Here is a 27663-nt window from a genome sequence, read left to right on the forward strand (position 1 = left end):
TAACACGCAGCAGCGGGCGCTAATTGTTTGAGGGATTACCTGCTTTGTCCAGGAATTGTGCAACGTGCCGCGCCGCCGCACGACGAGGCCGCCCTTTGCTTGGAAGCGGGTTGATTTCCCCTCCAGCGGAGCAGAATTCCCACTTAACTTCTGCTGATGTGACGGCTCCGAGCGGGGACGAAGGGACGTATTGTGGTTGTGAAACCTCACTCGACTCTGTAGACAGAGGCGGCTAACAAAATGAGGCTGCCTCCACATATCCTCTGATGCCTCCATCCTTCATCGCGGCTGCAAGTGGCACGTAAGAGGATCCGTCTTTGTGATCGCTTTTGAGTCGCCGAAATTACAAACAAACTAAAGGCGGCCGATCGATAGAGAGTGTCTCTCAGAATGATGAACTGGGGCTTCAGAGGGGGGAAATCAATGGCGCGCTCCCTCTCTCCCCTCTGCTGTCCCTCCATGCTGCCTTTACTGTCCTCCTGGTTAAGTGTGTTCATGAGCGTGCCGCTCCGAGCGCCTCCTTCCTCTCGCTGTGATTTAATGGCCCTTTGTTTCTTATCCCTTTTTAGCCTCAAAGACCCCTGCCACTTTGATGTGTGAGCACCCCCACCCGTAATGGCCAGTAGGATGCGCCGTGAAAGTAAGTGCTTCTGGTCAGATTTACCGCGGCAGCGCTCCTCCTCCCTCTGACATCATCCGCAGCACATCCGAGGGATATTGATCAGGACAACGTGGCGATCTTTAAAGCATCAAAGGAAGCTGCCGAACGTAAACGTCCGTTTGCTGCAGCGCCTGCGTCTCTTCCAGCACAGCAGGCGTTCCGGCCGGGCTGTTCTCAGGATCATCGATCCTGTCTTCACCGACCGTTTCAGCATCCCGAATGGCATCACGTTGTATCCACGCTCACACCTACAGAGATGTGCGCAGCTGCTTGATAGACTTAATTTATCTCAAGGTTATTCCCGGAGAGGACAGGTAGGAAAACTTGGCAGGGAATATCCGTCTGCTTCCTCTCGTTCCCCCCCGCCGCGTGTTCTCCTCCCTCGTCATGTGTTGAAAACCTTCAGACCAAAGAAAACACGTTACCAAGATTCCGTCCATATGCAGCTGCCACGGCTGAGACGGGAACGCCGGAGTGGTCTTTGTGCGGCTAATGGAGGTGTGCTCAGACAGGCAGAGACAATGATGGCGGAGGAGGAAACAAAAGCCAACGTGGGCGCCATTCTGTGAGCATGGGCAGAAAGCTGTTTCATAACCTCCCGTTTGCTCCATCAGAGCACCTCAGACTGCTGCTTCCATTGGTATCCTGTATTGGAATCCTGCAGCACCCTTCAGAACCAGGTGGACGACCTCGCCACGCCCGCTTCCATAGCAAGAACGACACCCTGGTGATGAACTCAGGGGGTGGAGAAGCAACTGGCTCGAGTTCCCAGGGGTCAGAAACTCTGGCCCGTTCCTGTGTGTGGCACAGCCCGCCATCCTCCCCCTCTGCTGACCCGGGAGCGCCGCCGAGCGGGCGACCTTCCTCGGTTTAGCCGCCCGTAGCAGCAACGTGTTTTTGGCTCACGGCGAGTCCCAGCAGACCGACATCGATGGGCGACAGAGTGGAATCGCTGAGCCGTTTCCAGTGAAAACCAGCACCAGCTTTGGTGAGTGGCTCCTGGGGAGTTTCACACGGATCACGGTGGGAAAAGAGGCCAGGACACTGGTCCTGCTCACCGAGGAGGTCATTTACAGTCTTCAGGCGGCCTAATGGGCAGATCTGTGATTGTGGGAGAAAAGCCTGAGACCGACGCTCCGGATCCACAGTAAATCCCGACTCCCTCATTCATCAAGTCAGCTCCTGACTCGTGACACGTGCACGGTGGCGTACACAATCACTCACGTTTTGAGGCATCGACACACATTAAGGGGGGGCGAGAGGTCTCCTACAAAGGCTTCCATTAGTCCAGCAGAGGACATGGCAATTAGAGCTGTAAAATAACGCTAATCAATACTGTTTTCATCACACGTGAGCCACTGGCATTAAACTGGGAGCTAACCTGGAGACAGGGCAGATCTGGATTGATTATTCATTGATCGATGCTAATCTGAATGGGGGAAGTGGTGCTCCGGGACAGGATCCATCTGGATTTCAGTCCCTTGCTGGAGATCCAGCTGAGAAGCATCGTTATAGAAATATTTACAGCATCTTTGTGGAGCCCGACGAGCCACTCTGACACCGCCGCACCCCCCACCCGGGTTTTTCATCCCCTCCCGTGGCTCCAGTGAGGCAGCCTGCAGCTCTGCAGGCTGCCTCACAGCCACCATAAAACAATCCTCCATTTGCATAAGGAAGTTAAATGACGGAAAAAAAGCAGGCGGGAAAGAAAAGAAAGGCGGATTACCAGGATCATGATGGAGGGGGGTGCTTAAAGTTTAGCACATTTGTGACGATTCAGAGGATGTTAATGCCGAAACGACTAAAGTCTCACCAGTGTCCAAAAAAACAGCATAACTCTTCCAGTCTTTACTGGACTGGTGTCCCTGGAAACAAGGAGAGGACACAGAACGGGACAGGATATCCAGGATACACCCGGAAAACTGAATCTGTGGGAATGTTTCACCGTCGCCAGACCTGCATTTTCAGCTACGGTGCAGCCAGGAGAGCCAACAATTTCATTTCCACTCCAAACTCATTACCGTCCAGTTTCAAATGAAATCAAATGTAATTAAATGGAGCAGCTAATTTCACCAGCTTAATGTTGGAGCGTCGTTGCTCTTCAGAGTTAGCAGACCTGCCGTCCTGGGGGGGGGGTTCTGGTTGTTGAACCAGACCTGGAGAACAAGGATCAGGCTGAGCCCGGAGTTGCGTCTTCTGTGGGATTGTTTAAGGCAAATTCCACCAGAACCCGAACCCTAACCAGATCAGAAATATCATCACCCGTCCAGTCGATTGAACAGTTGATAATGTCGGGGATAATTAGGAATAATGGTTGATGCAACTGGATCCGAACTTCAGTCTTTTGGGTCTTGGTTTGAATTTAAAGGCGTACGATTAATCTTCTTAAGCTGGTTATTGCATGTTTGTTTTGACAGTGAACGAGTTTAAACGAGAGTTTAAAACGAATCTGAATTCAGTGAATATTTGTTTCCAATGTTGAATCTTTTTTTTTTTTTAAACAAAATGCTTTATAATATTTATTCCTGATATGTTAGCGTGCCAGCAGTTGGCCAAACTGGGTATTTAGCAGTAGAATAAACAACCGAGTGATGAGACGTTTTAAATCCACCATTTAAAGTGGCGCTTTCTCCTCCTCGCCCGCCCGCCTCCGTTAGCCGCCGTTGGCAGGACGCTGAGAGGAAACTAACTAAAACACAATTAAATGGTTTGGAGGCACTAAAAGCGGGATGTGAGGACGCGCGCTGCATATTTTATCAACACCTTCCAAAGCAAATGTTGGCTGACGGATAAACGAGTCGCTGAAACCTCGGTGAGACGACCAGGAACGCCACGGCGCCGCCCAGATTGTCTCATTACTGCCTCCTCTCCTCTGTGAGTCTGAAGCCAAAGGAGCATCCGCGGTCGGAGTGAGCGGCTCCGAGGCGCCGACCCGGCTGCCTTCATCCTCTGTGTTACTCACATTTGTCCGTCCCCGGGGCTCCCTGTCTAAAGAGCCCGGACCGAGGAGGTGGGGGGGTCCGAGCGCAGTACGGCGAGGTCAGTGCTGCCCTGGAGACATCGCCACGGCGACCTGGTTTCTCTCAGCTTCTCCCTCACCCCCCACATTTGCTCAAGTTCACCTGATGGGCTGTCAGGGCCGCCTCCTGCTGGAGAAGCTTCCTGAACAGCAGTGGCGCTGAGGCGGATCCGTCCAGCCCTGCAGGAGTCGCGTGTTTCTGTGGCCGCTGCAGATTTTTGGCGGCTCTCCTGCAAATTCCAAAGCTTTTTGCTGTGTTTTGCGAAATTTTCCGGCCTAAAAGGAGGAGGGAAAATCTCGCCATCCAGTGATTTTCATAGGCGGGCGTACGTCAGGAGCCAATGGATGTGGCCGTTGCTTGATTGATGATCTCAGAAAATGACGATAATTGGTCAATTTCACAGCTATTGCAGAAAACTGGGAGATCAGGAACCCGACGGAGGCTGGTTGGATCTGCAGTAATGTTGCAATCACAACACTGACTGACGCTAAATTACAGATTTCACTGCAGTCACACTCTCACGGACTCCTGCAGCTTCTCATTTCTCCTAAATAATTGGGTTTATTATTGGAAATAACGCGAAACGTCTGCCGCAGGTCTGCTTGTTTTTCACAAAGTCTCCTCAAACCCGCGTTTCCAATGTCAGCGGGATGGCGGCGACCTGGGAGAAATCTAACCTGGCAGCTGCCTTTGTCTCCAGATCCGAGTTGATATCAGTGATTAGTTCCCGAATCACGTTCCGCTCCATATTTTCATTCCAGCATCTGGATTTAATTGGTGTGATGGTGCAAAGCCACAGCTGCTCCTCCTGTTAGGACAATAAATTACCCCAATTAAGAGTGGAACAAAAGAGGCTGCGTGACACCCCAGCCCGCCAACACGCCCGCAGATTGGAAGGCAATGGAATGAGGCGTCTTGCTGACATGGAGCCGCACCAGAACACCTGCCCCATCATCTCCCCGATCAAAACACAGTTCCACTCCAGCGGGTATACGGAGCCGGGATGAAATTGCTTTGCATGGCCTGCTGCTCGCAGCTTCAGTCACCTCTGGTGTACAAATGAGATGGTCATTGTGTTCGGAATCAATGGAAGGGTTTTAGTGGGCGCCAGCTATGGTGAGCAGGAGATTAATTGGTGTTTTCAGGGTTTCTGCTGGCTGCCTTTTATGAAGGCAGTAACGCAGGAAGGTTTGAGAGGTGCACGTGGGAGGGGCAGGTAGAGCATCAGCACGCCTCTACTCTCTAGTATAACCCAGACCATATTTCACCTTCCTCCCGGAAAACCAGATCTAGCTTCCTGACAACAGGAGCAGGTTCCCAGGTGGTCCACATTGGAGAAGAGGGAGGGCGGCCTCCCGGTTGACTCGCTCCCCCTCCATGCGACATCCTCCCTCTGCCCACTGGCTGTGCACGTGCCATTAAAGCCAGCCGGCGTTTTGACGTGTACTATTTCCTGTGTCCTCGAGTGTCTTCCTGAATAATGAGGACATTGCCTGGAACCCCCCCAGCTCAGGCTTGAAGTTCCAGTCTGCTGAAAGACTGAAAGGGTCTTTAGCTTGTCCCTGAAAAGAGAGAGAGAGAGAGAGAGGAAAGAAAGTTGTCACGCAAGACCTGTCAAAGTGAATCTGGAAAAGCCTGAAAAAGAAAGCGGATTAGACGAATGAAGTGGATTTTATTGATGAAATCCTCATCCCGTGTCACGGTATTAGCGCATGCAGAATAGGACATGCTCTATCTGAGGAAATATCCGTTACGATACAAAATCATGACACGCTGCTCACTTTTTCAATTGCGTTCGTCAAATTAGCTGGCGCTCATCCTCGTCCCCTCTATTACTGCCTTGGTTTAAAAAAAAAACCCAAAAAAACTGGTCAAACGGCTCAGCGGGGCTCCTGGATCATAGCAAACTGCTGCCTCGCACAGAAAACCACAGAAGAAAGGGGAGAGTGCCAGAGCTATTTCCTCGCCAAGCCCTTTTTTCTCCCAATTACCAGCGTGTGAGCAAACAGTCTGACACAACTGACCTCCTCTCTGAGCGCTGTGGTCATGACTGGAAGGCTCGCCCTACTTATTATGACAGAAGTGTTATGGTAATGGAAGGAAAAGTCTGCGCTGTGGCGATAGCTCTGCAGGAGAGGAGAGCCTATTATCCACCGCTGTGTGCTGGTAGTAATGGTGAGGGAGAGGGCATCCTATCTTTTACCGTGATGATGCTTTTAAATGGGACGTGCCTATTATATATCATTGGAAGGTAATAGCAGCAGAGTGGGCCCTGGGCTCTGGGAGTGGTTGGAGAAAGCAGAAGATACAGTGAGTGCCAGCCCGCTTCTACGCTGATGGTTGAATGAGCGGCGAGCCGGGCTTTGAAAGGCCCGAGCGTCCAGGGATGGTGCTGGTGGTCACATGACAAACACCGGCCACTCAGAAGGAAAGCCTCCATGTCTGAAGCTGTGCCACCGCCCCCCTGATGTACGTTTATGGTCCATCATCTCTAGCCAATTACCCCGCCCCAGCGGGAGCGAGCTGCGCCTTCCCACCACAGCCGCCGATGTCTGATGGCAGAGCGAGGTGGGAACAGCCGGCGCTTCAGGACATCCGTGGAAAAGTGGAGTTTTCCTCAGGAGCGTCATCTTCAAGGGACAGGTCTTTGCTTTAGAATTAGAGGCCTGTCGATGTTGGGGGGTGCTAACGTTAAGCTTCCTGTGGCGGTCCACGTGTCCCTCACAGAGGAACTGATGTCGTCCCTCTTTGTCTCCCAGATGCAGCTGTGGCGGACCAGTCGGAACATCTAGCCCAGGTGAATCTGCAGCCGTTCTCCAGCAAACGCGTCTGACGTCCAGCAGGTAATCTTTGTTTTTGGTGCTTCGGGTGCTGAATGGGTGCAGCTGAAATGTGACCCCGCACGTCTGGGCAGAGATTCCTTCAACGATAATTGATGTTCCTCCAACGTTAGCTGTTAGACTCCATCTCTTCGTCCATCTCCATGCTAGCATAGATAAACCTGCCGTTTTGGATGTTCCCCTTCTGCCTTGGACACCACAACACTGCGTGTTTGTTCCATCATCCATGTTGGCCACATTTCTGTGTGTCTGCTGGGGCAGGAGCCACGTGAGCAGCATGTTCTCCTACAGGGAGGCATCATTATAGAGAGGAGGCCTAATGGGAGCGACAGCCCACCAGCCGGGAGCCGTTTCTCCCCCTCGTGTCGGGCGATCGCAGCAGATCGCTGAAGTTCAGATTCATTTCTCTGGGAATTTTCATGTTGGCTGCTGTTTACCCTGAAATGGCAAAGCCGTGTTTGTGTTGGCCGGAGGAGCGGCGGCTGCTGCCCAGAGGCTTTATCAGGAGGGGAAATATTGACCTCCGACGGTTGCACGTTGCTGGCGTTATTGCTTCTCACACTGGTGACACGGACACGAGCACAACAGACGTGGAGCCGCGTCGACAGCCGTGCCGCTCCGCTCCGTCGAGGACAATATTCAGCTTATTGTTCTAATGTTTTCATTTCTGTCACTTTGGTGCTTTTTGTACAAAAAGGTGAGAAGAGAAAAAGCTTTGCGATGACATGTGAAGCCCCCGAGGAGCCTCTCAACTTGTGTCTTGATTAAGACATGAACAAAACAACAACGTGCGTGCGTGCGTGCGTGCTGCTCCCAGATGACGCTCATTCATCATCCCTCTGGTGTTTTAATGGCTGATGGAAGTAAAGGTAAGGAGTCAAGAGGCGACAATAGAAAGGTTGTGTTTTGTTCCTGGAGCACCGAAAGGCTCCGTTCTGCTTTTCACACGGAAGGAAAACAGTCGTACAGGCCGGCAGCAGTTAGAACATGAAGAGAACCAGATCCTAAAGGGCATAAATAAGTCAGGAGGAAAGTTCAGGGTCAGGAAAACAGACCTCAAAAACACTGAAAAACAAGCTTGGACGTGGGGGGACTTCAATGAGTCAGGTGAGGCTGTCCAGGATGGGACACGAGGACGGAGACTTTGAGTGGACGATAACCTTCTGATCTCCATGTTTTCATACACTTCCGTGTTCCTCCTCATCAGTCCTGTCAGATAAAACAGGATTTTCCACACTGGACCTTTGAGAATGGAAAATAGCAAACAAGTTCAATTTAAACCGCAAACGTCTCCAGTGGGAGATTGATCCGGACGGCTGTTTCCCCTGTAGGACGGAGCGGCTCGGAGCGGCTCGGAGCGGCACCGTCTGCCGAGCTCCGAACCAGAGCAGCCGAGCTCTGAAAGACAAAAGCAGCAGATTCCTGTCACAAACCAGGGCAGCGTGGCCAGCTTAACGCCAGCGCTTTAAAAAAAGCCCAAATCTCCTCAATCAGGGAGATTCCGGTTCTTGAGCCAGTCGCACTTCCAAACCTTTCACACTGACTTTGAAAGTGTGCGAGCGAAGGTGCGAACAGTCACGCCGGAGCTTCATAGAAAAGGAATCATGGAAATATGCCGGGAAATACGCCAAAATACAAATGGTTTCTGGGTTTCTGCTGTTAAGGGTGAGCAGGGGTCGCGACCCCTCACAGGGGCTGTTCAGGGGACAACACGCCCCCCCCCCCATCCCGCTGCAGCCGCCTGCCGCGCTGAATCACGGCGTGGAGATATTCGGGCTGCACATTGTGCTAATAAGCAGATGAGCGGCTTTAGAAATCCCAGCTGGCCGCGTGTTTGTAGCGGCGCGGCTCCGTCACCGCCGTGTTCCGCGGCAGCTGTTCCATCCACAGCCGTGCACGCAGCCTCGGCCGTGCACGCAGCCGCTCTCGGGGAGGAGCGCTTCATTATACAAACACAGTCGGGACCCGGTGTGCACGTGCCCCACAGATGGGGACTGTCTTGTTGTCAAGTCTTAGCGTCTGTTATTCTTCAGAAGTTCGGGAGTGTTTGGCTAAAATGATTACTTTTATCTTCAGATCATCATGAATTCCAACATTTGTTGCAGAACAAATATTCCCAGAGCCTCTTCCTGAGCTTGCAGCTTTTTCTGGAATCATTTTTCACTTAAACTTCTCCTTCTGGTCTCAGGCAGCCGAACAGAACACGAGCGGATTAAATCGCTTCTTCTGATCGTGTGAGGCTTCAACACGTGAAGCTCGTCCCAGCGGCTGAATCTAGACACTTCCTACATTCTTATTTCTATAATTGATCCAATCGTTTTTTTCTTTGTCTCCTGGATTTGGGCCTACAGTGCTGGATTTTAGAGAAGACACACTGAAACCTCCAGACCCATTTTTAATGACCCTGGAGCACCAATTACCCTCCCCTCTGTGAGGAACTTCATGTACTCATGTGCAACAATAGCCGGAGCTAAAAGCATCTTTTTATAGCAGCCGTCTGACATCAGGGAAATAAAATCAGAGATTTGGGGAAAAAAGAAAGAAAAATGCCGAATTCTCCCTCTTCATCATCACCAGCGCAGCGTTTCCGTCATAAAAATAAATAAAAAACATGTGATTGACGCTTGTGGTTGCGCAGCACTAATTGCGTCTCCCATTAGTTCCATTCTAAACAATTGTGGATTTTTCCTCCTTTTTTCCTTTGGAGGTGCTCGTCAGACGCGTCCGTTTACGCCCACATGACATTTTCCTGCAGGCGGGATTCTGGATTTCTCTCATTTCCAGCTCCGACCCCCGCGCGGGGGGGGGCACCGATTCCCTCCAAAGCTCGCGGACGTACGGCAACATTTCGCTTCAGTGTCGGCGAGCAGGAGCAGAAGCCGCCCGGGCAGAGGAAGACGGAGAGCTTAATGTAGATCTGTCATCAGCTGGCTGCGGATCAAAAGAGCCGCATTGGCAGGCGGAGCACAGAATCCCAGAGTGGGCGCTCATGCCAGGCTCCTGCTTCTGAGGTAGCTGAGCGCACGGGGGCCGGCTCCAGGCGAGGAGTGTGTGTTTCTGCCCTGGGTGTGTGTGTGCTTGTTGTTGGAGGCGGGGAGGTGTGGGCACGCGCAGTGTCTCCAGGCAAGGATCTGGCACTTGGAAATGTCACCACAATCCCAGAAACACAACGGCAGAGAGGAGGAACGGAGGAAGTGCGATGAACAGACGCGCTTGCTCCGGGTGGCGGCGGCATTTAGAGAGCGCGGCGCTCGCTCCGTTTGTCGGGGTGGAAGAGGAGGAGGAGCAGAGGTGGGCGCCGACAGAGGTTCACGCTGCTCTTCTTCTCGGAAACATCTCCGCCCCGGCGCCATTGACCGCAGGAGAATTCCCCTTTTCCTATTAAACCCCAAATTCTGAGAAAGATCCATGGAAACGTTCCTCCGCCAACCGGGCGAACGGTCACGTGCAGCAAGTTCAGAGGCCGTCCAGGTCCCGGTCGGACCTCCAGCTGTCGGTGGTTTAACAGCAGACTGCCGGTTAATTGCTGCTGCGCGAGGGAACCTCGATCTTTGGCAACCTTGCTCTCCTTTGTTGTGCACGGCTCAATAAAATTGGGAAAGATTGCGGGGCGCAGCAGCGCCCGTCTGTTTTGAGCTCATGTGGGTGTTTTCACGGCCACGCGTGTGTTCTTGTGTTTACTGGACCTCGGTGTCAAACCCATTTCCAAAGCACTGAATCAGCGAGCTGTGCAGCCAGAGCGCGGTGACGACAACGCTAACCTTTAGAGATTACAGTGACATTAAAAGCTGCACGTTGAGAGTCGGGGGAGGGGCACCGGAGCACCGATGCAAATGTCCTCCCTCACCTCTATCAGCAAAAGTAATTATGGCCAACCACTGACATCCCAGGCTGTGCTGGAGAGGTGAGGAGCACCTGCGATAGGTCATGGAAATACACCCGTCGCTCTGGGTAAAGAGGAGACAATTATCTTTTCATGCAGAGAGGCAGCATTCAGGGAGGAGCCCCCTCCTCCACTCGCTCCTCAAACTAAAGTGTCTTCTGCGCCGGCAGCCTTGAGGGACTCAGTCAGGAAATTGACACTGCTGTTAGCATGCCCGAGGCTAAAGAGACGTATAGCCGCGCTGTCTCCGCCGCCGGCTGCACATTCATTAATATGTCTGTAAACACGTGTTTGGTCTGGAGTTTTAGGACGCATTTTCCACTGGCTGCGTGGCTCAGAGCGGCGGGCGTGCCGGCTGCTGTAGAATGTCAATTGTTCGAGCGCCCGAGCATAACAAACACAGTATTAATGGAGATCTATTGCAACCTGCTGCAGAATTGATCATTCCTCAAATAGCTGCGATTCTCATTCGCTTCGTTTTCTCTTCTTCTTCTGCGGCGTCGGAGGGGGGGGGGGGGGGGGGCACAAAGCTGCCCGTCCTGTTCAGAGTCAGTGGGCTGCGGTGGCCCAGAGCGGCTTACGCTAACCTCCAACCCCTCGGCGCTTGCTGATGTCTTAGCTCTGCTGAGGTCCGCGGGGCTTTCTGCCCAACAGAGCCTCCAGCTGTGTTATCTGGCCCTGTAGGAGGATCACCTGTATCTCAGGGTGAGACCCCCCCACATTATCCAACACCCTCCTGGGACAAGAGGCCAGGGCATGCAGGGCCGTGGGCCCAGAACCAGATATCAACCATGAGCACACGTTTATTTCTGAAGAGGCTTTCTAGATAGTTTTCACACTGAAATAGAAATGGCAACTCATGACAATCGGGGTAAAAATGCTCACGTTAAAATAACTGATGGTTTCCTGTCTTTTGTATTTGCACGTCACACAAGCTGAAACCTAAAAACGACTGTAAGAAATGAGTGGAAACCATCTCGAGCGCCGCAGTCTTTTCATTAGCTTCAGTCTTTGATCAATATATGGAAATGTGGTTATTAGAGGACGTCAGCTGAAGGCTGCAGCTTCCAGCCTCAGGTTACTAAATTACACTGCATTTAAATATTCGCTCAGCATGAAAGTGGAGCTGGAGATAGAGGTGTTCCCCTGGGGGTTGTGGACCAGAGGTGCGATGGTCAGGAAGCCGGCAGTCATGAATTCTTCACCGGGTGAATATGCAGTTATGTTTTATTCGCTCCGGCAGGTTTGGCGTGCAGCTCCCAGACTTCCCTCCGTCCCCACCACAGAGGCAAATCCAGAGTTGAAAAGAGGGAAGAAGCAACCCTGGAAAGGCTGCTCCAAAACCCACGAGGGTGAGGGACGAGGCGTTGTGAGGAGACAAGGACACGAACGCCGTGCGTCCCGCCCTGATGCGTCCTCGACTCCCGGGATGAACGGAAACATGCCTGGAAGCAAAGCTGCTTTTAAGTGTGACCGTACAAAAAAAGGGTCCCGTTTCAAAGGCCACGCGGCAACAAGGTCAGATCTGAAACGAGCCCTGGTTTGATATTCAGTTAGTTAAGAAATCCTCCGATCCACTTCTCCCCTCAGGGCTTTTAGCTAGTTGTGGTTCACAAGCGCTTCAGTTTGCAGACGCTTAAATAAAACATTGCACAGCTTCCATCAAATAATTACACCAAATTTAATTCACTGTGACAAAAAACCCGGGAATCTTTGAACCTGCTCTGCTGAGGCCTTGAACCCGCAGCGTTTGTCCATCGTGCTCTCGATGGAGCAGCCAGCCCATCAGCGGCTCCTCCGGCGCCGTGGCAACCATCCGTGAACAATCAGGCGGAGGAACGTTAGAGGAAAACTGGCTGCCAGCTTCGATCCCGGCGAAGAAGTCGAGGTTGGAAAAGAATCTGCCGAGAGTTTTTAAATGAATAAAACATGACAGTTAAAAAAGGCAAAGCGCGCTAATATAATCACGTCTATTCCGGATACGTTCTCGGTGCTTCGGGGAGGAAAACGAGATTTTAAATCCGGGGTTCTATTTGTGCTAACGAGTCGGCGCCGCCGTCGCCCAAACCGCTCGACGAGGTGTTGGCGACACTTGACGCGCTGCCACCGCGAGATTCGCACCAGTGTCAAATATAGCATCAGCGGGGTCACGTGCCAACAGCGATGAGGTCACAGCTTCCTCGTTTCTAATTAGAACAGAATCGTGGTCGTCTGGGGGGGCGTGCGGGCCTCCGCGGCCCCGTCCCGCCGCAGTGGGAGGGAAAGAATCACACTCATTAGGTGGAAATATGGCCACAGTGAAGGACGCGCTCCCATTCTAATGAAGGAGGCTCCTCAATAGCCATGAATTCGCCAATTAAAGTCCTCATGCAACATTCAAATCATGTGCGTGTTAATGAGCAAGGCATGCGCTTCCCTCCGTTTTCACTCGGCTTCTTCGCTCCAGAATGTCGGCGTAATTAAGATAATTAAGGCTTTTGATGTTCCTGTAAGATCCGACGTGCAGCAATGGAGGGAAAACGTTAAAGTTGTAATGAATTCCTCGGCTTTGTCCCCCCCCCACTAACACGCCCCCCCCCCCGCTAACACGCCCCCCCCCCGCTAACACGTCGCCCCTTGTTGGAGATTGAATCCTCTCACATTTGAAATTAAATTGTGACTTTGAAGGATTAATGACTTTGCTCCTAATGACTCTGCGCTTCCTACAATTGGTTTCTGCGGCGCGCATGTGAAGTTCCATCACCACACACACACACACACACACACACACACACACACACACACACACACACACCCACCCTCGGTGGTCTGCGGTGGCTGGAAACACCCTGGAAGCAGCTTCACCCTCCACATGTGTTTCACCTGAGTCTTCAACCCTCCAGAGATCTCATTTCTTTTCTTACCGGAGACTTTAGGCCTGACAGCTATTCCAAAGCCCCAAGCTCGACCTTCCCGGGATCAACCGAAGCCTCGTGCCTGCATTATGGATGTTGTATGGTAGGGAAAAAGAAGAGGCGGGAGAGCTCCCTGCCGGAGCTTTTATCATCCTTAAATGCACCAAAATGAGTCTTGGGGAAAAGGAAGCCGTGTGGCGTTTGAAGAATTAATAAGCTCGTCTCATTTGGATGTGCAGAGCATCTCGGACAGCCTGTGGAAGCCCCAGTTCCACGCTCTCCTGACAGCCTTTGATGATCAGCGATAATGTAGAGCGACTCCCAGGGAGCGAGGCGTCCGACAATGAGGGGAGAGTCAGCACAGACCGGCCGCACTGATCCTGCCGGAGCTTTATTATCTGGCCTCTCTCTAGCAAACTACTGCCTTAGGTATTCCTCCACGCTGGGGCTGGGCGCGTGCGTGCGTGCGTGCGTGCGTGCGTGCGCATTACTCTGTTGCTATTGTTGAGCAACTCTTGCTCTCCTGCTGGTTGCAGGGACCTTTGTGTTGAGTCCCTTGGGGCTGTTACACAGGTACAGACTTGTGAACTTCAGGAGTACATACCTGAAGCACCGTCTGCCATTGCTGTTGCTGGGCGAGGTGAAATGCATTGTGGGACACCTGACTGTCGCTAGACCACACATCGAATGTGTGCCCGTAGGTGGAATCGGAACGGTGCTCGAGCCGGGACTGATGACGCTTTCAAGTGCGCGAGAACACGAGTTTGCTTATTGAGACTCAGGTCTGCCGCTATTCTATCAAATTGTAATTGGCATCAATTTTGAGTTTTCCCGTGCGCTCCGAGGAACTCGGATTGATTCACTTTTTTTTTTTGCCACCCAGGAAATGTGATGAAACCCGAGTCGGAGGACAGAAACGGGCTTCAGAACCCCATAATTGGCCAGAGGTGTTACAGAGGCAGGTACATAACTACAGCCTCTGCCAGACAATTTTCTACTCGGCTACTCATAACCTGGAGGAAATGACAAAAAAGCCCCGGCTGCCTTTGTAGAGCACAATTTAGTAATTATGGGCTTGATGGCAACATTCTGCCATTTAATCGCGGCTACAGCTGCACTTCCGCCGGCTCCTTTAGTGGCATCGTCCCCTCCCTAAAACGTCCCACATCCTCTCCCTCAGCGGCGACTGCTTCCTGTGGGTGGGCGATTAAATCGGGGTGGATGAGGCGGAGGTGTGCGGGATCACGGAAAACCAGGTTATTTCCCACCGCCGAGCGACAGGGAACGTTGGTTAGCATCTCCACACGTCTTCCATACGACCGTGGAATCTTGCGTCCCAGTGTAACGGATGATGACTAAACCGACCGGAACCGGAACCAGACCATTAATCCGGCCTTCATCACTGTCAACCTTTAGGAACAGACGCCCGTCCACGTGCACCAACGAGCCGGGCCGGGCGATCACGTTTGATCCGCTTTCGTTAACCTCCCCGATTAATGCACCAATCTACAACACGGATGGAGCGTTTGCAGTTTTGGGTCCGGTCGGTTAATTCATCGGGGCAGAAAGAATCCAAAAAGCACGTACGTGCGCGAGAAGGTTCCTGCACATATGTCACACCGCGCCCTGAAACACACATTACATCAGAAAGCGGAATTTGACAGGAGCTCCGGGGAACGCCGGCCCGTGACCCTGTATTAATGTGCTGCCTGGGGCGATATCCCCGCTGCAGTGATGTGCTCGCGCTCCACGGCGAGCCCGACGACTCACGGGAGGCAACAATAAACGTAGCCAGACATCCCCTGGAGACGCAGTCAGGGAAGGAATAAAAGGTTTTAATCAAGGCGAGGAGTGCCGCTATCTCACGCCGACGCCTCGGTGGTTCAAAGGGGCGGTTTGGACGCAGATTCAAAAGGGGCGGCGAGCGATCCGATGTTCTCCCGTCTTAAGCGCCAGAATTAGCGAGTTTAACCAAAGCGGCGCGGCCTGATGATGGGAAACAAGAAATAAGGCGGAAAGAGAGGCGCCGGTGAGCGGGATATCGATGCGGAGGCTAAAATTAGAATTGATTTCCAGACTAAAGGGGGTTGCCGTCTTGGAGAGGCCGCGCTGTGAATTCCTAATCCAGCGGACTTTGAGGAAAAGCTCCGTGGCAGAAGGAGTGTCTCATTACTCCCAGACAGGCCTGCGATCTGCAGCAGATCGGAAGCTCAACAAGCATCAGGTTGTATTAAAATTCAGCCCCTCCGGGATGTTGGCAGACCGGCATCCTGACGGGATTCGTGTAAACAGGCGGCTCCCAAAAAAAACGGGAAACGGGAAAATGCAAACAATGGCGTAAATCCGTCCACTCGGCTGCTGTTTAGGCTGTTGGGTCGGCTCCCACGGCTCGTTCGGAGCCCGTTTCAGACGTGTGAGTGCAGCTGGGTGAGCGCCTGCGTCGGGCCGAACCAGGCACTGGGGAAACTTCTGTCTCGTCCCACGTCTCCTCAGCTTTAATTGGACAGCAGGTCCACCACGGCAGACAGAAATCCCTCCACGGAGCTTTAGCACGCCGCCAGGGAGCCAATGAAACCTAAACCGAAGTGACACTCACGGCTGGGCCAAGAGGGAGGCAAAATGAGCTTTTGGGGGGGGGGGGGGCAGATTGACAGGTTGAGCAGTCGGAGACGGAAGGCTCGTGTTTGGACGCTCCGAGGGGTCAGGTGCCCGGGATGGCGGCTCTCCGAGCCACAGCGGCGTTCCGCCTGACAGTCTCGTCAAAATGTTTGGCAGCAACAAAAACGGCGGGAAACTGATGGTTAATCTGATTCTACCGACCCCCGCTCACAGTTTCAGCCTCGGGGGGCTGTTTTGCCTCGGGGTGGGGGGGGGGGCAGATTCCTTTGGGGGGGTTTAAGGGGAACATGGAGATGGAAATTTATCTCGTGTGGACAAAAGAAATGGCTCTTATCATTAAACAGGGCGGCAGAAAATGAGGAGGCCTCGCGTTCACCAGCGTAACGCAGCCAGCGGTGCTCGTGTCACCTGCGTGGAAGACGGCGTGCGCAGCCTCGGCGTGCGGCGCAGCCTCGGCGTGCACGAAACGAAGAGTGGAGGGGCGTTTTCCTGCTTCGGGAGGATTAATGCAATCCTCGTCTTTAATACTCGTTATGTAAATCAACACCTACTGACGCGTGTGTGAGTGTGTGTGTGCGTGCGCGTGTGTGAGTGCGTGTGTGTGTGCGTGCGTGTGTTGAATCAAACGGCTGAAATCCTTTAAAGTAAGAAACCACTTCAGAATGTTCTGCTGCTCAAACGGTTTCAACAGCCTCATTTAGGATGTTTTTGTTGTAGAACGGAGCATTTAAGCCAAAATCCGAGGGAAATTTAGCGGCGCGTCGGCCAGAGAGGGTTTGAGTTTAAGGTGCACGGCCGACCGAGCAGGGATGAGGAAAACCAGCGACAACTGGATTGTGAGGACCGGAGTCTGTGTGACGTAAAGGCCCAGTGGTGCTGGAGCGGCTTCAGCCTCTGTAAGTTGGACAAAGATATGGGGATGATCAGGCGGCTGGTCTAATTGGGTCACATCTGCCCTTGGAGACGGGGGGAGGAAGTAAGTAAACAAAGTAATTACGTTTTAGTTGACTTGATTGTGCGCTATCTGAGCAGACCTGCCAGGGGATGTTTGATAACCAGCAAAGGGAGTCTGCTCCAGGTTCATTTGATACAGCGCTCCCGAGCCAGGCGTCACTTTGGAACGAGCTGATAGCGGCGGCGGATGTCCTCATAATTCATGAGGCCTCCATTAGGGTGCGTTCCTGACAGGACGTGCACAGAATGCCTTCCCCGGGGAAAAAACCCTCCTTGATGTGCAACCGTACACCTCCTTTCTTTTGGTCTCTGCTATTAAATATTAATGCAGCAACAACAAGCAGGAGGATAATGGGAAGAACATTTAAGGAGAATCGGAGACCTGTTGATGCGTGAATCCGGGACCCCCAGAACGGAGGGCTGCTCGGATGATCGAGTTTGTCTTGTTTATAGACTCTTAAACATATTTTCAAAAGGGTGATTTCAGAAAGCATCTTTTCCAACTTCCATTAAACCCACTGTTGAGGATCTGAGAATTAATATGCATAACCGGATGGAGCCCCAAACTCCCAGCTCGGCGTTTTAATGTTCCCATTATCAGCCGAGGGAGACGGCGGCTCCCGTGTGCGGCTGAGGTTGCTGACTTGAGTGTATCTGCCAGCGCTAATAAAGCTGACAGCAGGAAAGTCAAAGACAGTCCTTAATTAATGAATGAAAAGCAGAGGAATTGTCAGTTCCAGAAAGTCCGGTCTGAGCTGCCGGCACAGACAGCGCGTCAGTTAGCAACTTTCATGAGTCAGCGGGGACTCGGACTGAGTTCTCATTCATTCCAAGTCAAATGAGCTATTGCAGAATCAACGACGGCATTTAACAGCACAATTAAATTCCAATGGCCTGGTATCTATTGAGCTATTAACCTTTGGTAAACCAATTATTATTTAGTACGTGACGACAAAAGTTAGGCCCTGGAGGAGCCCTGTCCTGCTTTAATGGACGGACTTATGCCCTATAAAAGATGGGAACGTGCAGCCACTTTAGTGCCCTATTAGCTTAGCTGAAATGTTGCCAATCTGCTTCTGCTCCGGCTCTTGATTAATTGGCAAAGAGCAGCCCCACAAATCAGTCTGGGTTGGCGAGAAGGAGGAATGAATGGTGGAAATATGATCCGGCCAAGTTCGGAATGGCGGGGTGTCTCGTCAGCTGGGAGGTTTAATGAAAAGAGCGCACGTGGACGCCAGGCTCCTGCAGCAGTGGTATTCATGCATCAAGCATTAGCTGCTAACACAGCACACGTTCCCATTTGAAGGATATCGTATGTCACCGTTGATTCGTCTCCAGAGGGTCATTCCTCATTTCGGTTGTGACTCTAACAATCCGGACAATTCCGAGCCCTCATGGAACATGGAGCAGCTCGGCCATAAATTTATCCCGGGCGTTACCTTTAGCTTGAAGGCCCTCGAGCAGCAGCAGTGCAATAACAGAATAGATTTTATCCCGTGTGGAGCTTGAGTCTTTGCGCGTGCTTTATTTTCTCCTTCCAGCCGCCAAGATTAAGGGGAAACGGCGGTCGCCGTTGGAGTGTTGCCCCCTCCGTAATGAAAGGCTTTAAACTGATGCTGTTATTGGCCCAGCAGCCAAGATCAGACAGCGCGTCATAAATGAAGATCAACGGTCCCGTTAGCTTTCGCCCACGCTAACCCGGAGCCAAACTAAACCACGCGGCGAACTGAACAGGCCCCGCCCCCTAGCTTCAGTCGTGATGCAACCGTCCTCGGGGGGGGGGGGGGGGGGGGGGGTCACGGAGCAGCGAGCACAAAGTTCAGTTGGCTGACCCCCCCCCCCCGTGGATGTGACCATTGGATCAATGCTAATGCTAATAGTTCACTGTGGTGTCTGCTTGAGATGCGTCGTGTGTGGAATGTCATCCGGAATATTGATATAAGTTGCTAATGAAAAAAAAATCATTGGTGCTTGTCCGTCGTCATCACGGCCTGATGGGGGGGGGGGGAACTCAATAAAGTAGACGTGTTTCACTGAAACGGAAAAACAGAACATTCCGAAACGCAGCAGCATCTGGTGGAGATATCTTGTTAACGAACAGCAAAGTGCCGACTCAGCGGTCCGGTCTCAGATCGTTCCTGGGTCTCCGCTAAGGAAGCCCGCAGGCTCCCGACCATCGACCGTGATGTCTCTTCCTCGTTTGTGGCTGTGACGTACGGCCTCCTCCAGCTGTGGGGAATTGTGCCGCACCCTCGGATTCTTGGGCCGTTCCCTCTTCTGCGTCCTCTTTTCATGCTGCAGCTGCCGCGCTCTCCTTCTAAAAGATCTCTTCTTTTCGGCCATCTGCTCTCCCAACGTCTCCTGGAGATCCTTAATTGTCGGTCCCCTTCTCATCTCCAAGTGATTCCCATCTGGACGTGCTCGGGAACATCCACGGGAAAAGCGGCGTCGTCCTTTTGGCTACACTTTTTCTTTTTGATGATTGTAAAGCTGAGATTTTTACCCCCGTATCGATGAAGCTTATCATTTTGACCTTGTTACAAACGTTCCCAGTTTGGGAATACGGTCTGGAATCTTGGAAGCAAATTCTGGATAGTTTTCTATCCATTGAGGTGTCATCCCCTCACATTTTAGACGAGCGTGAATGTTTTTGACATCCTGCAAACTCTCGCTCTCTCCCTCAAACAGCCACCCACACACACACACGCACATATTTCATTAGCACAGAGTCATTTGTTTCTTATTAATTATGCATTAATGTCGACTCACGAACGGCGGTGGGGTCGAGCCACCTGAAATGAATGATCCCAGAAGGAGTTTGGGAATTTCACAGGCGCAGATGCTAAAATATTTGTCACATTTATGTGTTCTTGCTAAAGGTTACGCGCAGCTACTGGGCTAGCTGTGTCGGTGCCGCTCCGTCCCTCCTCCTCGCACCGTTGTCCCTGCAGGACGCTGCGTGTTTCTGTGGAGAGCCCAGCTGGAGTCCAGCCTGCCTCCCCTCCTCCCTGCGTCTCTACACCCTCATTATCAGCCGCCATCTGCCTGACCTTAGCTTCACATCTCTCCTTTCCATCCAACAAACCCCATCGACAGTTCCCTCGCACTCTCCGCCGGCGCCTTGGCTCGCCGCTCCGTTCGGCTGCCATCTCTCTCCCCGGCTGAGCACATTTGTCCTCTTCAAGCCATGTTTAAAACTCTAATCCTTCTGTCTTTAGTCTCTCTTATGTGGACAAACTGTGGGTAAGCCACCGCGCAGAAGTGATCTGGAGACTGTCTAAAGGCTTTGGTTCGTGGAGCCTCAGAATTCTACAATCAACTTCAGCTAAGCACTAGATTACTCTATAGTCAACAATCCTGGATAGGAGTCACACAGGACTTCTGATGATGCTGGAGTCTGCCTGCTAACAGGCTTCCATCCACCGCCAGACTTTAAGCTAAGCTAACTAATGTTGGGGGGAAACTGTTTGTTTTTCTCTCCTTATTTGAAGTCCTGAATGAGCTCCTGCAGTCCAGCCGGAGATGGCTGACCAATCTTCTCCGTGTCAGGATTATTGGTGGCACCGCCGGTTTTCCTATCGGCCGCGTCTTCATGTCGTCCAAGACAGTCGGCTCGGAGCGCTTGCGGGCAGAGCTGTGGAGAGAATAGCGGGCGCTCGTCTCGACAGATAAACAGGATTTTGTGTCTGGCGAGACGAAGATTGTCAGGTCCAATCTCCCGAGAGAATTACAAGCAGCAAGTCGACGCTGGCTGAGCCGGTGGAGCAGCCGATCCCGGGTGTGAGTGGGCCATTCCCAGATTCCCAGTCCTTCATCAGGAAAACGCCGTTGCTTTATTCATGACCCACATGTGCACTTCCACATTCCCAGAAGTCTATCTCACACACACACACACACACACACACACACACACACACTTTGGTTGGGCAGCCGTGGGAATGGGCCCAGTTTTTGTTCTGGATGTGCTAAATGGGGCGAAGGTGGTGCTGTTGTCTCTGTTAAATGTCAGCTGTTAGCCATGCCTGCACTCTGCAGCCGGTCCGGACAAAAGCTCCGCCATCAAGCCTCCTTCAGCCAGCCTGGTATTTACTCTGCTGGAGGAGGCGGCTTCTCGCTACTCTAAATCAATTGGAATGATTTGTCCACGATGCCCCTTTGGCGTTGAGCGGCATTAGGCAGAGATAAGGGAGCTCAGACGTGACAGGCCATATTAACCAGAGGACTCGCTGCTGATTGGATCATTGCTGTGCTGCTCCCGTCAGGAGGGAACTCGGCATATAATTGAACAGTCTGCCGTCCTCTTGACAAGACTATAATTCCTACATATCAACAAGGAAAACAGTCTTTTGGTTTATTTCTGCCCATTAGCAGAGGTGGTAATAAAGGAATTTGCAGCCCTCAGTCACATCCACAGCGAGGCCGAAGGGCTACGGAATAGAGATGGGCTGTGGACAAGGTTAAATGGATCAATGTCCATTTCTTTACCCGAGCCAAGGCTCCGGTGTTAATCTAATTTAACCAGAGGGAGGGGGGAGAATGAATTACCTCAGATGTGATGGGACATGGGCCAATAATTCAGCTGCAATTCTTAAATTTGATCCAGTTATGATGAATAACACAGAGGTTGCAGCAGAAGAAAGAGCTCTGCTGGGTCGGACAGTCGGAGACGCTCCGTTAATGTGGCCCCACGAGGAACTCCCACAAAAGCATCTCAAGGATCAGTGAGATCTGTTGTGCTGCTGTGGAACAAACAGCCCAGTTTGGAGCTCCACAACCCCAGTTAAGGCCCACGGAAACGGGGCCGCGGGTCCTCAGCTAAACCGGAGAACGACGGCGTTGATGAGGATCATTACAAATGTTCAGCGCTCCGAGCAGCGACGCTCCGTGTGAGAAGTAATCCCTCGTCCATTCAGACGGAAACGAGGCCAAGATATTTGTTTGTTTGGTCCATAAAAAGAAAAGGGAGATTTTCACATCCCGCACAAATGAGGAAATATTGGAAGAAAACATCCTGATTTATGTCGTCGAAGAAGGCCGCTCGGGATTGAACGTGTTGCCGCTACATTTCTGCTGAACGCAGGAATGTTTGTGATCAACTTATTTCCCTGCTAATGACGACCTGACTCTGGCGTTTGAGCGCCGTGCACTGCGCGCTGCACTGGATGGCGTCCGCGGTCACATGAAGACAGATGCTAGCAAACGCGTAACAGTGATGTGTGGCGTTATCATTTAATTAGCCCTCGTTACAGGTAAAGCGATCAGGCGCGCCGTCTGTCCTGGTTCTGTGGAACGAGCTTTTTCTCATCTCCTCACAAGACTCCTCTCGTGCTGTTTGTGTTATTTGTTCTCGTTATTCTGAAGACTCCTCCAACTGAACGACCTTGCTGCCAAGGTCGTTGAAAATAGAGACGCTGCTGTTCTCAGAAGGCTGCTTTTATTTTCTGGCCTCCTTGAGGAAGCTGCATGTTCGTCCTCTGCTCGTCCGTGTTGCAACAAAAGCTGCAGCAGGAAGCAGCGGCACCATCTGACAACCGTGTCCACAGCAACGCTGAGATGTTTCGCATGCTCCAGCTCCCTTTTAGCGCCATGAAAAACACGCCATGCATATTTGTTGTTGTCTATTTCGAGAGGCTCCCTGCTGTGCAGCATGTACGTTGGAACGCGGGGGCTTTGTCGGCTCACCGGGGCCGGTCGCTCCGCAGCTGCCAAAGTGGAGAATGAAAGTGAAAGAATAAAAAATAAAAAATCCTTCTTTTCTGACAACACGGCTCGCGTCCCGGGGGAGGCCGCGTCCGACTTCCAAATGCCAGCTCGGGCGGGAGTTAGCGGCGGCGCCGTCCCCAGCGTGAAACGTCAGTTGGATGGAGATTTTCTGCTTTATGGTTGCGCAGGAGTGGCGACCGAACCGTGCAGGAGCCATCGCGTGTCCCAGTTTGATAAGTGGGGCAAAATAATGAAAACGGCTCGTTGGAAACTAAAGGGAGACGACTCGTCTCCGCTCCAGCAGGTCGACCTGAGCTGCCGAGGACGCCGTCGCAAAGTTATGAGCCTCCCGCCAACAGAGGCGAGCTACAGTCTGAACTGTGCTGCCCCCCCCTCCCTGCCTGTCAGCGGGGGGCATTTCACAGCCGGTGAGGCTCAGACGAGCGAGCGGCCCCTGGCTGAGCGCCCGCAGTGTCGCGCTTCCTGAACACACGGCAATAATCGGCCACGCAGCAACCTGAGCCCAGAAAACCAGGTGAGAGAAGATGGAGCGAGGCTCACTGCTGGCATCAAAGCACGGGGCCACGCACGAAGCAGCACAGCAGCATCAGAGCAACAGTAGTAGCAGCAGCAGCAGCAGCATCATCAGAGCAACAGTAGTAGCAGGAGCAGCAGCAGCGCAGCATCAGAGCAACAGCATCAGCAGAATCACAGCATCAGAGCAACAGTAGTAGCAGCAGCAGAGCAATAGCAGCAGAATCAGAGCAACAGCAGCAGAATCAGAGCAGCAACAGTAGCAGAGCAACACAGCAGAAGCATCAGGGCAACAGCAGCATCACAACAGCAGAGCAACACAGCAGAAGCAACAGCATCAGGGCAACAGCAGCAGCAACAGTAGCAGAGCAACACAGCAGACGCAACAGTAGCAGCATCAGGGCAACAGCAACAGTAGCAGAGCAACACAGCAGAAGCAACAGTAGCAGCAGCCTCAGGGCAACAGCAGCAGCATCACAACAGCAGAGCAGCAGCAACAGTAGCAGAGCAACACAGCAGAAGCAACAGTAGCATCAGGGCAACAGCAGCAGAGCAGCAGCAACAGTAGCAGAGCAACAGTAGCAGCAGCCTCAGGGCAACAGCAGCAGCATCACAACAGCAGAGCAGCAGCAACAGTAGCAGAGCAACACAGCAGAAGCAACAGTAGCAGCAGCCTCAGGGCAACAGCAGCAGAGCAGCAGCAACAGTAGCAGAAGCAACAGTAGCAGCAGCCTCAGGGCAACAGCAGAGCAGCAGCAACAGTAGCAGAGCAACACAGCAGAAGCAACAGTAGCATCAGGGCAACAGCAGCAGCAACAGTAGCAGAGCAACAGTAGCAGCAGCCTCAGGGCAACAGCAGCAGCATCACAACAGCAGAGCAGCAGCAACAGTAGCAGAGCAACACAGCAGAAGCAACAGTAGCAGCAGCCTCAGGGCAACAGCAGCAGAGCAGCAGCATCAGTAGCAGCAGCCTCAGGGCAACAGCAGCACAACAGCAGAGCAGCAGCATCAGTAGCAGAGCAACACAGCAGAAGCAACAGTAGCCTCAGGGCAACAGCAGCAGAGCAGCAGCATCACAACAGCAGAGCAGCAGCAACAGTAGCAGAGCAACACAGCAGAAGCAACAGTAGCATCACAGCAACAGCAGCAGAATCATAGCAGCAGCAGAGCAGGAGTAGTAGCAGCAGAGCAGCAGCACTTGGTTCTGGCGCCGCTGCGCCGAGTGCTGTGCTGCTCTGCACTCCCAGACAGGAAGCAGCTCAGTAATTCCAGGGCAGCTTGATCGCTGTCTGACAGCCATTTGTCGTGTTTCCCTTTGTGTCCGGAACGAAGCGGCTGCTGGATATTTTTAGACTCTTTGACGGTTTATTAGTCGACTGAAACTATTTGAGTCTCTGGAGACCAAATGGATCAGAAAAGCAACGCGTCAGTCTGGCTGTGACTGACAGGCTGGGAAAGATGCCCACGGATGTCAGGAATGTGTGTTCCGTACGGAACTTTGGTGGAACTTTACTAGCTCAAAACCACAAATCCATCCCAAAAACACGCCGAAGAGGACGGCCAGTTCGCCTAGAGGGCGCTCTAACACACTTCATTCACAGAAAGATGCACCGGGGCAGGGTCCCCTTTAATCAGCTATGAGAGCCAGGAGGGTGCATCATCAAACTATAAGGATATTACTCTATTCAATTTTTCCACTTTTGTTATTTTTATTTCCAAAGTGCAGTGAGCAGGTAATAAACCTGAAATCAGGAAATCAAGGTTTCACTCATGCGCATTATAAGTACAACTTTCCAGCATTTACATACACATTGCAATATTAAACAGCATTACACCAGATGTTTTAAAATGCGACTAATTCATTTTGTATCCTGATGGGGCATAAAAGTTCAATAGCATGATGTCAGTGAACAAATGCATTTTAAATACTTCACACATATTATGCATCATATTCAAATATCAGCAGCAAATGAAAACACATAACATTCAAAGTAGCAAATCCCAAGCATTTATGTATGTCTCATATCTGATATAGCCCAGCAGCCCCAATAGCCTCTGTCTCTCCAGAGGAAACACAGCTGGACTACAGCTCCCAGAAACCACTGGGCAAACCAGGAAGTGGACATCCTCGCTACAAGCTGGTCAAACAATCAAACATTCCAAAGCAAGGGAAAAAGCAACCTGAACAAACATTAAAGCTTCAGAAAGACGGTCAAACACCAAATCCATCTCCATTAACAACATCACAATATCAATATTTAAGTTTAGGAGCATGGAGACAATGACAGTGACACAAGTAAACCAAACAAACCCAAGACTTATCCAGAACTTATCATTAGCTTTACCAAGTAGACCCAACAGCACCGCAGGAGCCACCATGACAGCAGATGACAAAGCCAGCAGAAAGTAAGAAACCCAATAAAACTCACCAAGCAGCCGGACACCAGGTAAGAATGTGGACAGGTAGCAACTGAAATCTCCCGCTTCCTTTAACCAGTCAGAAGGGTCACATGGGCACAAAGTGCAGACGCTACTTAAAGAGACAGCGCTCATTAAACTAGCCTAGCTACCAAGGACGTATCGGCCTTTAGTCAATGAAACCATTTTATCCCTTAGAGGGAAATAATTGAAGAGAGATTAAAGAGAAGAATTAAAGAAATAATTAGGGAAAAATAAAGATGAAATAGGAGAATTCCACAAAACACAATATCCACATTTACCCACATTTATCCACATTTACCCACATTTACCCACATTTATCTACATTTACCCACATTTATCCACATTTACCCACATTTACCCACATTTATCCACATTTACCCACGTTTACCCACATTTACCCGACCCCCAAAACTCATTTTTATTGTTTAGAATAAAATTTTTAGCAGTCATGCTTTTATTCTGAAAGTGCCCCTCGATTACCTGCAGTCAGACGGTTCAATGCGGGACCTTTACCCCAAAACACACAGACACACACACACACACACACACACACACACACTGAATATGAAGCCCTTCTTCAACCTGTCAGTCAGACACACACACACACGAACACCCACACACACACACACACTCGTCTCTCTGCATGACACATGAGGCACCTCTGCTGCCAAAGCACTGACGTATGTCCTGGCCACACGAGAGCAAGAGCCACCTTAGCTCCGAGGTCCACACTCACACACACACTCACACTCACACACACACTCACTCACACACTCACACACACACTCACACTCACGCGGAGGTGTGGATCATGAATATTTTACCGGAGCAACACGAAGCCGTGAAGATTTTTAGGCTCAACTCGGTGGTCACATGCATCTTTAATGGGGTCTGGCCCTCCGGTCGGCCGGCTGCTGAAGGGTAACTGCTGGGATGCCGACGGTCGCGCGGCCCCTCCACCCTGGTGGGTAAATACACACCTTCAAGCAGGCCGAGGAGCCGTCGGCGGCCTCCCGGTCGATAATGAGAGATTTGTTTTCTTCTGAAAGCAGCGCTGTTGACATGCTCGCGATGCCGGCTCCCGTTTGATCCGTCTCTCAGCGGTTTTGGGCTCTGACGCAGGACGGCTCCGCGTCCGACCACATTCAGCTTCTCCTTTTACTGCATTCCAGCAACCTTCTCTGTGAGGTGGATTTCATGATGCAATAAAAAAAGAATTAGGCTGTGCCGGCACGGAGCTTCTGTTTATGAGCTGCCCATAAAGATTTTCCATCTAAATTTGCGTCAGAGCGGCTTCATCCTATGGAGACAAACTAGATTTTCCTGAGTTTAATAATGTCATTGCTAAGAGCTAAAAGCTCTCACTGTTATTTTCAGAGCAGTTTGATGGGAGAGTCGCTGTGAATGAGCCCCTCCAGCGTTACCAAGCAGCTCACGTGTTACCCACACCTTCTTTTACATCATTTTATTCTCTTTTTTTTGGTTTTGATTCAAACTAAGTGAAATACATCCGGTCGGTTTTATGTCAACAAATCGTACGGATTGTGGGACAAACAGTGGCTTATTAAAACGGCATCTGGACAGAAGCAGCCATTTAAAATGAGATTAATTGGGACTAAGGACCACTTCATATTCATTATGGCTTAATCGCTATAACGAGTAGATTCACTGCAACCGCGAGATGCGTTCACTGTACAGGAAGCTGGAAAATTGCTTGGGAAGCTCGGACAGGTGGAGTCCAGTTAGGACAGCAGCCTAATCACTGTAGGGTCCCCAGGTGGAAGCCAGTAACGAGCTCATCTAAAGCTCTCAACAGTCCAAAGTGTCCCGATGCTGATCAGAACTTCCTGTGGTGCCGGGTGGAGGCCGGGACTGGGGGCACAGTCCAGACAGCTTTTCCTGGCTTCCTGATTCTCCGGTGCTGGAACAGAGTGCAGAAATGTGTCTCCCTGACAGGATGCCGGTGATTCTGCCTCTCCTCGGCGCCTTTTACCACCAACGTTCTGAATATGTAATTTCAGCATCAGAGGCGTCGGCTGAACGCCGGCCGCAGGCTGCTAGCAAACAAAGTTCTCCTTTTCTTTCTTCGGTTGTGAACTCTTTTTACTTGAGG

At 51.6% G+C, this 27663-nt stretch overlaps 1 protein-coding gene and 1 long non-coding RNA gene across 4 annotated transcripts in view; one reads left to right on the plus strand and one right to left on the minus strand.

The window, feature by feature from the left end:
• Positions 1-27663, plus strand: part of mgat4c (mgat4 family member C) — a 61765-nt gene that overhangs the window by 23576 nt on the left and 10526 nt on the right. The window contains exons 2-3 of one of the 2 annotated variants that reach the window (XM_003967790.3): positions 570-640; positions 6441-6524. The gene's annotated coding sequence lies outside the window, so the exon portion shown is untranslated. The remainder of the gene's footprint in view (positions 1-569; positions 641-6440; positions 6525-27663) is intronic. The other variant, XM_029841561.1, reaches the window with a different exon arrangement.
• Positions 4217-25744, minus strand: LOC115250998 (uncharacterized). 2 transcript variants are annotated; one of them, XR_003889545.1, is made up of 4 exons: positions 25538-25744; positions 12124-12305; positions 4950-5243; positions 4217-4489 (listed from the first exon to the last, which is right to left on the minus strand). It is a non-coding gene; the product is annotated as an uncharacterized lncRNA (long non-coding RNA). The 2 variants fall into 2 exon arrangements; XR_003889544.1 differs by lacking the exon at positions 12124-12305 and having other exon boundaries at positions 25538-25739.

This window comes from Takifugu rubripes, chromosome 9 (assembly GCF_901000725.2).
Source record: "Takifugu rubripes chromosome 9, fTakRub1.2, whole genome shotgun sequence".
Lineage (NCBI taxonomy): Eukaryota > Metazoa > Chordata > Actinopteri > Tetraodontiformes > Tetraodontidae > Takifugu > Takifugu rubripes.